We start from the raw sequence: 16,787 nt of genomic DNA, 5'->3' as shown, positions 1-16,787 counted from the left end.
AAAAAAAAAACATGCCTTATGCAGTTTACTTTGTAGTGACTGTTTAGCTGTGTTTTTTTTTTATATATATACACATTTGCACCTAAACTTTATATGGACTGCTAAGTGCATAAATTTATAAACACTTATGAAATTGTCGCAATAAAATTACTAAAAAGCCTGCGTCACCACTATTCTCCTTTTTCAATTTTGGTATGCGTTATACACTTACCAAGAACGTTTGTGTCTCTACTATTTTTTCATATACTAATACTATCTGTGTTTTGTTTACATCTATATACATATGCACTTAACATTATATGGACTGCCAAGTACATAACTTTATCTACACTTCTGAAATTGCTGCGCAGGAAATTAGTACTCCTAACTTTCAATACGCATTATACTCAGATGCAACTGAAATGTGTGTCTATGTTTTAGCTCTACAAATTGTGTGTGTCCACTATTCACCGCAGCCGATTCAGCTATAGGTTATACACTATGGCCAACAGAGGTGCGTGTCTCCGATATTCGGTACAGCCCGTTCTGTAGCTAGTTATTTAACCACTGCCGCTAGATGGGTCTCCTTAACATTATCTAAGCGATGGCAAGCGCAAATGTAGTTGTATATACATTAGGGTGGTCACAAGGTATATGGTGAATTTTATTTTTTGTTCTATCTTTCGGGGCACCCTCCTAAAATATGCTAATAGACCAGAAAATGATTATTGAAAAGTTTCAGGCCAATCCGATAATGTTAAAAGGTGCCTCATTGAGGTCAAAGTTAGGAAAAACAGCGATTTTTCAGAAAAAATGTTAGTGCTTCGGCAGTAAAAGTGACACCATTTATGCCAGGAACTTGACTCGTATACCATTGAATATTGTAATATCCATTTGCATGGTAATTAAAAATTAGGGATATCCACTGTGGCCTGATCTGATAAATGCTAAATACTGCTAAAAGTAACCGTTTTATAAAAATATTATTAAAATCAAAATCAATACAAATAAAATTACCTATCGAATGGTGTACGAGTCAAGCTCCTGGCATAAATGGTTTCACTTTTACTGACGAAACACAAAAAATTTTTTCTGAAAAATCGCCGTTTTTCCTAACTTTAACCTCAATGAGGCACGTGTTAGCATTATCGGATTTCCCTGAAACTTTGTATGTATCATTTTCTAATCTATTGGCATATTTTATGGGGGTGCCCTAGCAGAAAATCTAAAATTGATTTCTTGTGGCCACCCTAATATACATGCAAAAAAAAAAAAAAACACGGCTACTATGTGTAAATATCGATGATGTTTTTTTTAGTTGCAAATGTAGATGAATATGCATGTAAACAAAACGGCTTTTATTTCAACGAACGAAGAGCATCACATACCTTGCAAGTTTCTGTGGGCTTTGATGGTGGAAGTTCGTCTGATATATTGTCAGATCATTTGCATTTTCTCATTCTTCATTTTAACCAGTTGTTTTTAAACTTCGAAAATCTCGTAGAACATTTGAGGTGATTGAAGAAAATATTATTGTGTAGATTCGCCAACTAAACGAACTTTAGTTAGTCCCCTAGTATCTACATATATACCAAAATAAAAATAGATTAACCACTTGTAGATGTATACCGCTAGAAAACCGAAAAAAAGTAATTTAGAAAAAAAATCGTTTCCAGCAGGTTAAAAAAGAAAAATTTAATTTAAATTTTTCATTTTAATTATGAATAAACGTAATGTATTTTACTACGAAAACCAAATAACTTATGCCAAAATCAATTAACATTTGCTTGGCAAATAAAAAACAAAAATTAAACCAGATCCAAAAACTTAGCTGGCAATGTCATAAATGGGTAAGAGATGTTTATCAAAATGCAAATACAAAAAGAAAGCAAGAAATAGAAAACCACAACACACGTTGAATAAAAGTAAAAAAACAAAAAGACCAACAGCACGAGATAACCAAATATAAAATCGGAGATTGCAATATTTATGAATGAAATGTGACTCTTTCAAGGGAAAACGAAAATAGTACCACATAAATAAATAAATACAGATAACTTGGACATAAACAAAAACGCAAAACTGGTGCACATTTTGGTTGGCTGTTTGCGAATTATGCAGACGCAACAAGTTATCGAATCAGAAATATTGCTTGAAATTGGATTAAACATTTAAAAAAAGTGCCCTTTTTAGCTTCGGAGATGAATGAAATTTTAAAATTTTTTTGTTTAAAATTATTGAAGTATTACAATACATTTCTGTATGTAGCTAAATTAAGGCCAAGAATGGGTGAAATTCTAGAAGATCTCAAAAGACAAAGAGGCTAGTTACGGACTTCTGGCGTTAGTATATTTCTGTGCAGGGTAGCCATTCTAACCCAACCTTACCGTGGTTAAAATCAGATTAATACGCTGATTGCGAAATTACTGTCCTGACCAGGGGCGGAAACTGTTATTCCTTTTATAATATAATTCCTTGCAAAACTATTAATTTTGGACTTTTAATATATTTGGATCAAGATACAAATTATTTTCGGATTTTTATTACCTGATTCCGAGAGTTAGTTAAACTGGGGCTTTTAAAAATAAAAGTCCGGAAATAAAAGTTAAATCCGGACTTTTATTTTTTAAGGCCAAAATAAAAGCACGACTTGATAACAAAGAAACGGCTTATCCGAACTAAAATTTTTTTTTTCTTTTTGTTTTCGCCGTTTCTTTGTTATCAAGCCGGGCTTTGATTTTGGCCTTAAAAAATAACAGTGCGGATTTAACTATAATTTCCGTACTTTTATTTTTAAAAGGCCCAGTTTAACTAGTTCTATAGAACTCAAAAAATAAAAACACAGATTTTACTTTTATATGTGGACTTTTATGGAAAAAGTTCGAAAAATAAAAAGGATGCATGTGAAAATCCTCTGGTGATCTACATATTTTGTTAGTCGTTGCGGGTCGCTACAACTATGTCTGCAGTCCTTTCCAGTCCAGATTCCTTCATCGACAACGTTTAGGCGCCGCTGCTATAACCATTCAGCCATCACAGCGATTTTTTGTTTGTCTTCATTAATCCTACTTCTCTTCTGGTTCTTGCCAATTGATATTCACAACACTGCGACATCTGTTGCAGAATGAATGTGAAAATTGGACTTGTTTGATGGCAATGCTGCCATAGTGTCATATTTTATTGACACTTTTTCCCCGTGCTCTGGGATGTATAACAACAAAAATTGTTAATACATCCCAGAGCACGGGGGAAGGGGAGGCTTTTATGACTAAGCAATTTTCTATGTTTCGGGAGCCATAACACGAAGAAAAATCAACGGATCGTAATAAAATTGGGTACACAAATTTTCCCTATAGCAGAAAATATTTCTAGTAAAAATGGACGGGTTGAAGACGGCGGCAACTTTTATTTTTTTATTTTTATTTTATTTATTTAACTTAGATATAAAACAAGTTTAAAAGGGTCGTAGGCTAGAATAATAAGCTATAACTTAGCAAAAAATAGTTTTGAATCAATGATATTTCACTTATCAAGTTTTATTGTAAGAGGAAATGGGGAGGCATTTTTTTTAAACGGGCGCTGCCACGTGTTATGTAGAAAAGTAATTTATCTGAAATGAAATGTGCAATTGAAGCTCACGCTGAGTATATAATGTTCGGTTACACCCGAACTTAGACACCTTTACTTGTTTTGGTTGCGAATAATTGAAGAACTAATTTTAACTGAGTTTTATGTTTTTATTTCATTTATGAATCTAACCCACCCTAATACACACAGAAAATTTTTAGTTTACACTAATTGTTGCCTATACATACATACATATGTATGTACGTACATACAAATATTCCATCATTATGGCATTGTCTTTTGCTTATTGTAAAATTTATTTATTGACTTTGTTTCTGCCTTTGTGCAGAGATATTATTTCATTTATACAGTAGCAACTAAAAGATAAATAGCAGATGCAGTCAGTAAAGAATACAAATGAAAATAGAATATTTTATTTTGTTTTTACAACGATAAAATTACCGATAAAGCAGACTGCTACCGCCCATAACCATAGATACATACATACATTCATACATGGGCGTAAATATTTTTTAAAACAATCAAATGGATTAAAAAAAAATAAGCGATGACAAATGCATAAATATTAAGGTAAAGAAAATGAAGTTGATTTGTCATAATAAAATGCGTACATGCATGCATGCCAATAAATTTACAGTGAGGCTCACAGAAATGGCACAATTTCAATAGAACACTTAAAATTTAAATTAATATATTTTATTATTTTAATTGTGTTTTTTTTTTCTTGGGAGAGGTAGGTGGAGGAATACTTGACCTCCCTTGGCGCTCCCAATTGGCGCAGTTATTGAGAAACAGAGATAACAGGCGTGATTGTTTACGAAACGGCCAAAGTCGCTTTAATTCATTATAAATCCGAGTGTATTAAGCTTAGATGAAATAAAGTTTAAAAGTTTACTCGGTATAGTAATTCCATTTATAAGGGAGGGAGAGGGCTATGGAGAAAGGATGGTACAATAGGGAAAAGAAAAGGTAGAGAGAAGGGGGAATACTATTAGGAACAGGGAGAACAATAAGGAAGAGGCATATTGGAGAGACTGGGGAAGGGAAAGACGGAGATCAAGAAGATTAAGAGAAAGAAAGTCTGAGCAAAAAGGGTGAGAGGAAAAGGAAAGTTTAGGAGACAAAAAGAGGGACTGAGAAATTGGATTTATTTTAAGATTGAGTAAAAGCAAAACTTATAAACATATCTGTTAAAAGGGGATATAAAAAAGAGGTAAGTAAAAATACAACACCCAATATAACTTTCATAGGAGTTTCTTCATCTTTATTGATCTTTTTTTTATATTCTTTTCCCACCCGATGTTCATAAGTTTCTCTTTAATTAACACTTAATATAAATCTACTTCTTATTGCCGGCTAGGCCTTGCTAAGCGAACTAAAAAGGATGCTCTGGCTCAGAAGCTATTCTTGTCAGAACCTGCTTACGAAAGCAGAGATAAAATGGCGGTCCCCGTTTCTCTGGAAGAACCAGGTGTAAAGCAATTTATGTTCCCTTAGTGTCGCCAATTGGCGCTAGTTAGATCAGCCAAGCTGGCGTGATTTGTTTGTAAGTTTCTATAAAAATCGGCATATTTTCACCATTTTTGTAATTTTGTTTTAATATCAATCTTTTCATCATAAAAATGCAAATTGGAAGCATCATACATCTACTTCGAAACTTGGAGCATCACTTCCAAAAACATGGAAAAGTTTCGAAAGTTAAATTTTTTCTAAACGGTTTTATTGTTTTGTTCTAAATTTTAAATAAAAAAAAAACTAAAAACTGGTTTAAATCAAATTTTGTTCTCGAATGTTTGGAACTTAGATTTATGTTTCTTTGACACTGGATTATTATGGACAAATGCCAGAGTTCTGCGCTCAAACAATCTCCATGTAAACACATACTACTACAAAAAAAGTGCGCATGTATTCGAAGCTCTGCGGGCGTTGTGCACCACTGATAGGATAGGATAGGTTAGGTGGTATCTGCCCTGATAAGGATAGCTCACTTAGACAACACGAAGGTCCGTTGTGATACCACATACACCAAAAATAACGGTGACTTAGATCTAGCTACTTAGAGAATCGTCGGGTAGCAACGATAAAGCTCCGAATGATACCGATCTCAACTTTGGATAAATACTCGGGAGATCCAAGTGAGTCGCGACCGAAGTACTTTCGCCTAGTTCTGGCAAAAGCTGGGCAATCAAGCATAAAGTGATTTGGTGATTCCACCTCATCATCCTCCATACAGCTGCAGCAGGATGGAGTTTCCCGTATATTGAGACATACCGCATGGATATCCATGGGACTGTGCCCTGTCAAAACCCCAATGACCATTGATAGGTGAGCCTTAGTGAACCCAATTCTTTCAGCAGACCTGCCATCCACTTTCGACCAGAAAGATCTTGCTACCCTGCAAGACGTGGTGTCCGCCCAACGTTTGCTGAGCTGACTCGAAGCCCAGCTATGGAGGAGCAATCCACAGGTGGCCAGCGGGATCCCGAAATCCCTGCAGCCTTCTTCATCCGGTTCAGTTGTACCGATGCGGGCTAAGAGATCCGCTTGACAGTTACCTGGGATATCACTATGGCCCGGGACCCAGATAATCTTAATTGTAAAATAATTCGATGCAATCGCAAGCGAGGTCAGGCACTCCCAGACCACCCTCGATCGCACTGTAGTTGAGCTCAAGGCCTTGATATCCGCTTGGCTATCAGAATAGATGTTAAATTCTCTAACCGTAGTAGCACTGGATAGCATTCCATCCACCGCATCCTTAATCGCAGCAACTTGCGGCTTAAATTTAGCTCTTGCCAAAAGACCGGCCACCGTGGTGTGATGGTAGCGTGCTCCGCCTACCACACCGTATCCCCTGGGTTCATACCCCGGGCAAGCAACATCAAAATTTTATAAAAAAGGTTTTCCAATTAGAAAAAATTTTTCTTTCGCCCCTCGGCAGTGTTTGGCAAGCGCTCCGGGTGTATTTCTGCCATGAAAAGCTCTCAGTGAAAACTCGTCTGCCTTGCAGATGCCGTTCGGAGTCGGCATAAAACATGTAGGTCCCGTCCGGCCAATTTGTAGGGAAAATCAAGAGGAGCACGACGCAAATTGGAAGAGAAGCTCGGCCTTAGATCTTTTCGGAGGTTATCGCGCCTTACATTTATTTATTTTTTTTTTTTTTAAGAAAGTCCATATCCCATATCACGAAGCCTGACCAACGACCTTGCCGCGGCCGCCTTTCCCGCAATATCTACTGGGTATATGTTCAGCATGACGTTCAGTGCCAAGGTAGGTGTTGTTCTGAGAGCGCCATTGATACCGATCAGCGCCGTCCGTTGCACTAACACTAACATTTTGGAGGTGCTCGCCGTGTCCAGGGCTTTCCACCAGACCAGCAGCCCATATAGCAGAATCGGTTTGACCACCATCTCATAAAGCCAGTGTACTACACTTGGCGGGAGTCCCCAACTCTTTCCGATAGCCCCTCTGCAGCAGTACAAGGCAATGGCGACCTTCCTGGCCCGATCTTCCACATTGGGTCTCCAGGACAGTTTCTTGTCCAAAAAAATCCCCAAATATTTAACCCTATCAGAAAGTACCAACGGTACCCCTCCAGCCGAGGGAGTTCTGAAATCGGGCAACTAATATCTCCTTGCGAAAAGAATCAATTCCATTTTTCCCGGGTTGACCGCCAATCCACAGCCCACCTAGCCACAGTATCCAGGTGCCCAGAAATTTGCCTCTGAATATGATAGCGAGGTCATCTGCATAGGCAACCACCCAACAACCATTGGCTTCCAGCTCCACAAGAAACTCGTTGACTACCACAACCTAGAGGAGAGGAGATAGGACACCCCCCTGTGGCGTACCCCTGCACACCTTCCTCTTAATTATGGCCCCTCACCACTCCGCTGCGACAATTCTGCCGCATAGAAGTTTGCTAATAAATTCAACCAGAGCTGCCTCGACTCCTAAACCCACCAGAGCTCTTTCGGTTGCCCCCGGTAAGACATTGTTAAAAGCCCCCTCGAAAGGCACCCAGAGCATACTCTTTGTGTTCTAGGGACCCCTCTATTTGCTTTACAATCGAATGGAGAGCCGTTTCCGTCGATCTGCCTTTGCAGTACGCATGCTGTGAAGCCGACAGTAACCCCCGAGGTATCCTTTCCCGTAGGTTCAGTTCAATCAACCGCTCAAACGTCTTAAGAAGAAACGACGAGAGACTGATTGGCCTTAAATCCTCTTAGGTCGTCAAGAAAATCCGACCACCAGGGCGGCTTGCCCTTCCCCCTGTAAATTTTCAATGGGCAGGACAGCTGAAAGGCGCTATTGCTTGCCGAGGTGAAGTTTTCCACCAGAAGCCGCTATCCGGAGCCGATTGTGTAGTCGCCCTTCAACGGTCTCGTGGTTATCTATGCTACGCAGGGAGGCCACGCGAGGGTTGACGCATTACCTTATGAGTAATGCGTTCAGAGCCAGACCGGACGCAAAGCGGAAAAAGCTTCAACCGCACCTACACCACCAACTAACGGCGACGGAGCCGGAACGTACCTTGAGGTCCGCCACGGTTCTAACGGGACGTGGGCAGGTGCAGCATTAGCCTACCAGCCGTTTCGATAGGGTTTCACCACGACCTACTAAGGTGGCAGAATACCGCACCTACCAGCCCAAAGTCATCAATTCCTAAACATACTCAAAATCAAAGTCCCTAACAATCCAGTTCGTCACCGTTGTGTACCGATCTTGACCCTTAACAGGGTACTCCCTCCCCTGAGCTCGGCAAAATGACTCAGGGGTGCGGGTTTTATCGAGTTGTCCTCTCTAGATCCGCCATTATCAGTATAAGCAGGGGCACCTCGTGCAGGACGTGATAACTAATCATGCGTGACATTCGTCACTATGGCCGGACTAACACTGATAACAGTCCCTGATCCAGAGCCTGGAACCACTTATGATATCCAAGCCAAGTATTTTAGCCCCCTGTGCACCACTGAAATTAATAATTTATATTATTATATTATATACATACATACATATACGAATTTGGGTATAAAACTCTATTCAACGATCAATGGACAGCTGAGCAGAGCTCACAGAGTATATTAATTTTGTTCGCATAACGGTAATCCGTAACGGCATATACTAATCGAGATACATATAGACTTATATATATCAAAATGATCTGGGCGAAAAAGGAAATTCATTTAGACATGTCCGTCCGTCCGTCCGCAAACACGATAACTTGAGTAAATTTTGAGGTATCTTAATGAAATTTGGTATTTAAGTTCCTGGGCACTCATCTCAGATCGCTATATAAATGAACGAAATCGGACTGTCACCACGCCCACTTTTCGATATCGAAATTTCGAAAAACCGAAAAAGTGCGATAATTCATTACCAAAGACGGATAAAGCGAAGAGACATTGTAGGTGAGTTGACCTTATGACGCAGAATAGAAAATTAGTAAAATTTTGGACAATGGGTGTGGCACCGCCCACTTTTAAAAGAAGGTAATTTAGTTTAGCAAGCTGTAATTTGGCAGTCGTTGAAGATATGATGAAATTTGGCAGGAACTTTACTCCTATTATTATATGTGTGCTAAATAAAAATTAGCAAAATCGGATGACGAACACGCCCACTTAAAAAAAAAACTTTAAAAGTAAAATTTTTACAAAAAATTTAATATCTTTACAGTATATAAGTAAACTATGTCAACATTCAACTCCAGTAATGATATGGTGCAACAAAATACAAAAATAAAAGAAATTTCCAAAATGGGCGTGGCTCAGCCCTTTTTCATTTAATTTGTCTAAGATAATTTTAATGCCATAAGTCGAACAAAAATTTACCAATCCTTGTGAAATTTTGTAAGGCATAGCTTCTATGCCGGTAACTGTTTTCTGTGAAAATGGACGAAATCGGTTGAACCCACGCCCAGTTTGTATACACAGTCGACCGCCTGTCCGTCCTCTTGGCCGTTAAAACGATAACTTGAGCAAAAATCGATATATCTTTACTAAACTTAGTTCACATACTTATCGGAACTCACTTTATCTTAGTATTAAAATGGGCGAAATCCGACTATGACCACACCCACTTCGATATCGAAAATTTCGAAAAATGAAAAAAATGCCATAATTCTATACCAAATACGAAATAAAATAATTAAAAAAAATTTTTAAGTTAAACGGTTTTATTGAAAACAATACTTACATGAAATAATAATAATACGAAAAGCTAGAAGAAAATAATTAGGTAGGTCCTAGGTACTAGTCATCACACTCCTTATCAATCTAGGGCGTTGATCAGACAATTAAATAAAAGCGTCGGGCGCGTGAAATTTCTAAAAATGTGAGGCGTAGCATAACCTGATTAAGGTTCAGTTGGTCTTATATATGACTATCAATAGAAATATGACGCGTCCAACGCTTTTATTTAATTGTCTGATCAACGCCATAGATTGATAAGGAGTGTGATGACTAGTACCTAGGACCTACCTAATTATTTTCTAGCTTTCCGTATTATTATTTTTTCATGTAAGTATTGTTTTCAATAAAACCGTTTAACTTAAAATTTTTTTTTTTTAATTATTTTATTTTCAAGTTTTTAATCTTTATTTAATTGCCTATTATTTCTCATTCTATTTAGTTCATTTAGTGACTCCTTATTACAAGGACTCTTTCCTAACAATTTGTTACAACCTAAGTCCTCAATACATAATCCTTCCAAAGACTTTACTCGACTCTGCGCCACGTATGCTTGTCCCTCCTCCAACTCCAAAATATTTTGATGTCACTTCTACTGGACTGTATGCAATATTTGTTCCAAATATGAGCCAAATCGGGCATCATAGGTCGATTTCTATTCATGTATGTATTATGTGTTCGAAATATGGACCAAATCAAATCGGACCACAAATACGATTTTTGTGAATATCTCGATCCTTGCGCCACCTAGCGGCGATTTTTTGTGATAGGTCGCTTTCTATTCTTGTATGTATTATGTGTTCCAAGCATGAGCCAAATCGGACCACAAATACGATTTTTGGAAATATCTCGATCCTTGCGCCACCTAGGGGCGATTTTTTTCATAAGACGCTTTTTATTCTTGCATGTATTATGTGTTCCAAATATGAGCCAAATCGGATCACAAATACGATTTTTGTGAATATCTCGATCCATGCGCCACCTAGCGGCGATATTTTTTCACATGTCGATTTCTATTCTTGCATGTATTATGTGTTCCAAATATGAGCCAAATCGGACCACAAATGCGAATTTTGCGAATATCTCGATCCATGCGCCACCTAGCGGCATTTTTTTCACAGGTCGATTTCTATTCTTACATGTATTATGTGTTCCAAATATGAGCCAAATCGGACCACAAATGCGAATTTTGCGAATATCTCGATCCTTGCGCCACCTAGCGGCGATTTTTTTCTTATTATTGCATAGTCATCGGGTTCTATTCCAAGTTTCAAGCTTGTAGCTTATCGGGAAGTTACTTAAATTTCAATTGCAAGATTCGTTCACAACGGCCGTGCATGCGGCCGTGCAGCCTGTCAACTCAAGCTAAATAAAACCGTTTAAAAATGGATGAAATATGGTGTTTCGATTAGTTTTTTGACGCAAAATATAACTTTAGAAAAAAATTTGTAAAATGGGTGTGGCACCTACCATATTAAGTAGAAGAAAATGGAAAAGTTCTACAGGGCGGAATCAAAAGTCATTGGAATCATGGAAGGGATACTCTTCGTGGTATTACATATATAAATAATTTAGCGGTACCCAACAGATGATGTTCTGGGTCACCCTGGTCCACATTTTGGTCAATATATCGAAAACGCCTTCACATATACAACTAAGTGCCACTCCCTTTTAAAACTCGCATTAGTACCTTTAATTTGATACCCATATCGTACAAACACATTTTATAGTCACCCCTGGTCCACCTTTATGGCGATATCTCGAAAAGGCCTCCACATATAGAACTAAGCCCCACGCCCTTTCAAAATACTCATTAACTCCTTTCATTTGATACCCATATCGTACAAATATATTGTAGAGTCACCCCTTGTCCATCTTTATAGCTATATCTCGAGAAGGCGTCCACCTATAGAGCTAAGGCCCACTCCCTTTTAAAATACTCATTAACTCCTTTCATTTGATACCCATAACGTACAAACGCTTTCTAGAGTCAACCCTGATCCACCTTTATGGATATATCCCTAAATGGCGTCCACCTATAGAACTATGGCCCACTCCATTCTAAAATACTCTTTAATATCTTCCATTTGATACCCATGTCATATGAACGTATTCAAGGGTTAGCCTTGGTTCATTTTCCTCATAGTGATTTTCCCTTATTTTGTCTCCAAAGCTCTCAGCTGAGTATGTAATGTTCGGTTACACCCGAACTTAGCCTTCCTTACTTGTTTTTCATTCATGTCGAGTTGACTGACAACAATATCATAAAATAATTGACTATTAATCTAAGTTAAGCCTAGGTAAAAATATGTTTTCAGATAATGATATTCCTTTAGTTATTCCAAACTACTTTACGAATTAATCATTGCAATGCATATTACATATTTATAAGCGTCAACATGCTAAAATCTAAAAAACAAATAGAAAATGCATATCTCCCACAAAAACATATTTAACACCTTGAATGTGGCAAAGTCTTCATTTGAAATTCTACCCTTTCCCTCGTCGTCCGCCTTACAAAGTGGGACATGCAAATTTAATTATTCGCAAGTTAAGTCGCATTTTTACGAGTGCATTGCTAAGTTTATTTTTTTTTGTTTTTTTATGTAACATTCTTGAAAATGATTATGGCTTGCGTACGAAATATGACTCAGTTACACACATACATACACATTCATACGCACAGACATATGTAAATAAAAATTAAAGATTTTGCACAGAAATTGAATGTATTTGAACCGGCTTTGTAATTTTTTTCGATTTTCCTATTTTCCAAATGTCATTGACGTCTTTACTGACACACTTTATGGCTGCAATCGGTCGACTCGACCGACCACTTGTCTGCCTTGGAAAATTCTAAGGTGTTTTAAGTCGTTGAAGCTGATTTTTGTTAAGTACAAAAGTGCAATGATAATAATGTGATTTAGTTAGATGTTTTCATAAAAAAAGTTAAAACATTTTGAATGTTTCAAATATTTAATTAAATGTTACCCTGCATGGCACTGATATTGCAGGCGTTACCAGACTAGAATTAATATTAAAAATTTGACTTCGTAGATTGAAAGTCCCACCACTGAGTTTAGAGAAACAAATACGAAACTGCGAATGTTTTCGTTTATTTAGAAAACGGCGTTAAGTGAAAAAATAAGGCAATTTACAAGAGTGTCGTATTCGTTGTAAAGTCTTAGGTTTTTAGTTGTTTCCATGGTTTCCAGTATACATATAATTTGATTGAAATATAGCAGATACGACTAATAGGAGACCTTGTGAATTGCCTAAGTGCTAGCCTAGAAGACCAACTACTTTGGACTGAGAGGGCAACTGAAAAGCCCTGTCTCGGTTAATAATACCTGTTCTGACATTTAGCTCAGAATCATGGACGGTGTTGAAAAAGGAGAAAATTTCCCAGTAAGATTTACGATCCTGCACATGAAGCCAACACCGTATATCGAAGAAAATGTATACTTTGCGCAATTTACCTACAAAAAGATCGTGCTTCTTTTTAATTTTTCATACAAAATGGCTTGGCGGGTCATTACTTACTTAGCTACTTACTCACTCAATTGGCGCTTAACCGTTTAAACGGTTATTGCCGTTCAACAAGCGCACCAGTCGCTTCTTCGATGTGATAACTGGCGGGTGCTACATGTTTAATGCCGACTCCGAACGGCAGCTGCAAGGCAGATGAATTTTCATTGAAACCCTTTTCACGGCAGACATACCATAGCCGAAAGCGACCCCGCTTGGAAAAACGTTTTTCTAATTAAAAAAACTTTTCTCAAATTTTTTGATATTGCTTTTCCCGGTACTTGAACCCAGGAACACGCTACCACCACACCACGGCGACTGGCACCAAATTAAATGGGCCAACAAATGCCAACACAGCCGTTTGATCCAGACAAGCATACGGGGCCCTAAGCAAAATCCACACGGAATCGGTAAACGCCTTTGCCAGGCCGCGCAGAAGAAGAAAGAACACAACCAAGGGAGACACGGTCACCCTGGCCCAACTTAGTTCTGGATACTGTAACAGGTTAAATTATTACTTGTCCAGAATAAACCCCGACATACGTAATGTGATGTGTCCCCAACCATCTTTTTAAGTGTAATGAGGAACTTACACACTAAAACGGCACTTGGTACATAGACTTGAAAGAACACCTCTTACACAAGAGACATATAAGAGAGAACTTGAGATCATATATAACATCGCTGCAAACAACGGATATAAAAAAGCACTGGTTGATAAGCTCAGAAGGACAAATGGAGAACCAAAAAGATATTATGAAAAGGAAAATAATAGCTGGACGACTATGACATACATATACTGGAAAAGCAACATATAAATTGGCAAACTTCTTTGAAAAATACAACATTAGCACAGCATTCAAAACATCGAACAATCTAGGGCGCAAACTAAGAACTAACACTAACTCAGAGGATCCGTTTAGCAGCCACGGCGTATACAAGCTTACCTGGGGATGCCAACATAGTTACATAGGACAAACAGGACGGCAAATAAGAACGAGGTTCAGAGAACATATTAGAGATTACAACAAAAAATACGTAATCCAAACATTATTCCCGAGTCTAACTTCGCGACACCGTGGTATGATGGTAGCGTGCTCCGCCTACCACACCGTATGCCCTGAGTTCGCACCCCGGGCAAAGCAACACCAAAATTTTAGAAATAAAGTTTTTAAATTAGAAGAAAATTTGTCTAAGCGGGGTCGCCCCTCGGCAGTGTTTGGCAAGCGCTCCGGGTTGTTCTGCCATGAAAAGCTCTCAGTGAAAACTCATCTGCCTTGCAGATGCCGTTCGAAGTCGGCATAAAACATGTAGGTCCCGTCCGGCCAATTTGTAGGGAAAATCAAGAGGAGCACGACGCAAATTGGAAGAGAAGTTCGGCCTTAGATCTCTTCGAAGGTTATCTCGCCTTACATTTATTTATTTATTTAACTTCGCGAATCACATGGTCGATAATGAATGTTCCCCAGCAAATATCAATAAAACAGTTAGAGTTCTTCACATACAAGCAAAAGGCCGACGTCTCAACGTACTCGAAAACATGGAAATCTACAAACAGAAAACATTCGACGGTAGAATAATAAACGAACAGATAAACACAATTTCTGACACAATATTCGAGCCTTTAAAGCTTGTTTACAAGAAACAAAGTAATCACAGAGTTACAACAGACAAACACAAAACAATTAACGCACCAAAACAACAAACCCACAAAAAAGGTCAAACGAATAAAATTACGGATTTTTACCTGCCCAGTCAGCCACACAAATCGATCAGTAAAAACCACCCTCGGTACACATAACTAAATATACACAAGCATCAATTTTTACAATACCTGCTCATGTACCTACGAACTATAAATACAGGAAAAACGACAAAAACAGATCAGAACGAAAATCGACACTGATGATGGCACAACGCCGATCGGTTTGTCTCAAAACCAAATTTGACAAGGGATGACGGAAAATCGTTCCAATATACATCACTAAAACCGACTTCCCTATGGCAAATCCCTGTTGAAACTGCTAATTTCCTTGGACTCTCGTTAAAAGGACTTTGATGACAATTTGTGACTGGTCGCACCCATTGAATGGGGCGAAGCACTGCTAACAACAACACGGCTGCCGGCATAATCGGTTAGTAGTCGAGAAATGATTAAAAGTGGCTATTTGTCTGGAAATTTTTTTTATTGTCCGAAATGAATTAAAATGAAGAGAAACAGCAAAAAAAATAAAAATTGCAAGTTTTCGTACTATATTTTCCGGTCGACTGATAATGATGACGTCAAATGCTGACTACACATTGAAGTGACATTTCATTTCTATTCCAACTCCTAACGGCACGTGCTGAGGCAATTACAGAAAAGCCCTCTGAGAGTTTGAAAAACAGCTGAGCAGAGCTCACAGAGTATATTAATTTTAACGGTACCCCGTAATGGCATAAACTAATCGAGATAGATATAGACTTATATATATCAAAATGATCTGGGCGAAAAAAGAAATTAGTTTAGCCATGTCCGTCCGTCCGTCCGTCTGTCCGTTAACAGGATAACTTGAGTAAATTTTGAGGTATCTTGATGAAATTTGGTATGTAAATTCCTGGGCACTCATATCAGATCGCTATTTAAAATGAACAAAATCGGACTATAACCACGCCAACTTTTTCGATATCGAAAATTTCGAAAAACCGAAAAAGTGCGATAATTCATAACCAAAGACGGATAAAGCGATGAAACTTTGTAGGTGGGTTGACCTTATGACGCAGAATAGAAAATTAGTAAAATTTTGGACAATGGGCGTGGCACCGCCTACTTTTAAAAGAAGATAATTTAAAAGTTTTACAAGCTGTAATTTGTAATGTTCGGTTACACCCGAACTTAATCTTCCTTACTTGTTTCCAACAGTTTTGTCCTTATGCGTGCCGCGGCTTGAATTTCTGATCCTATCTATTCACTAAACCATGACAGCTTCAGGGTTTCCAAGTTTTGAGATATACAGTTAAATGCTTTTAACCGCATAAAACAACTTTAGTTATAGTGTGGAATTATCCCAGCATAGCTTAAGACTTGTTTTGTATTTGACTGCGATATGTGTATGCGCTTATCTCTAAGTATATTTTTTTATTTCTTAAGTTGCAATGGCATATCATACCAGCCCCAAAGGCTTAGACTAGTAAGTTTATTTTTCTTGTACCTAACTCGATCGAAAAAACCGTGAATTATCTTACTGCGAAGATAGAAGTATTAAAGCGGTTATCTGGTTATTGATTACTTTTATTAACTCTACCAAAGTAGAGTCCTCCTAAACATAATTAAGTCTAAAAAGGCTTCAGCGTTATTGAAAGCAAATTCTCGCAACGCACCGCACCAGTCAAGTGCGAGTACGAAATTATGTTCGCCCTCGTAAGCGTACTGAGTTCAATTGTTTTAATAGAGCTTAACATTTTCACTTAGCGTTGAGATACGTTTTAGTTTTTTGTGTTGTAAGATATGACACGATTCAATTA

At 38.0% G+C, this 16,787-nt stretch overlaps 1 pseudogene; it reads left to right on the top strand.

Moving 5' to 3' along the window:
• The first annotated feature begins 480 nt into the window (after positions 1–480).
• LOC137235710 (uncharacterized) overlaps positions 481–16,787 on the top strand; it is a 33,968-nt pseudogene continuing 17,661 nt past the window's right edge.

This window comes from Eurosta solidaginis, unplaced genomic scaffold (genome assembly GCF_040869045.1).
Source record: "Eurosta solidaginis isolate ZX-2024a unplaced genomic scaffold, ASM4086904v1 ctg00001056.1, whole genome shotgun sequence".
NCBI classification, from domain to species: Eukaryota; Metazoa; Arthropoda; class Insecta; order Diptera; family Tephritidae; genus Eurosta; species Eurosta solidaginis.
This window is presented reverse-complemented; position numbering and strand designations above follow the sequence as displayed.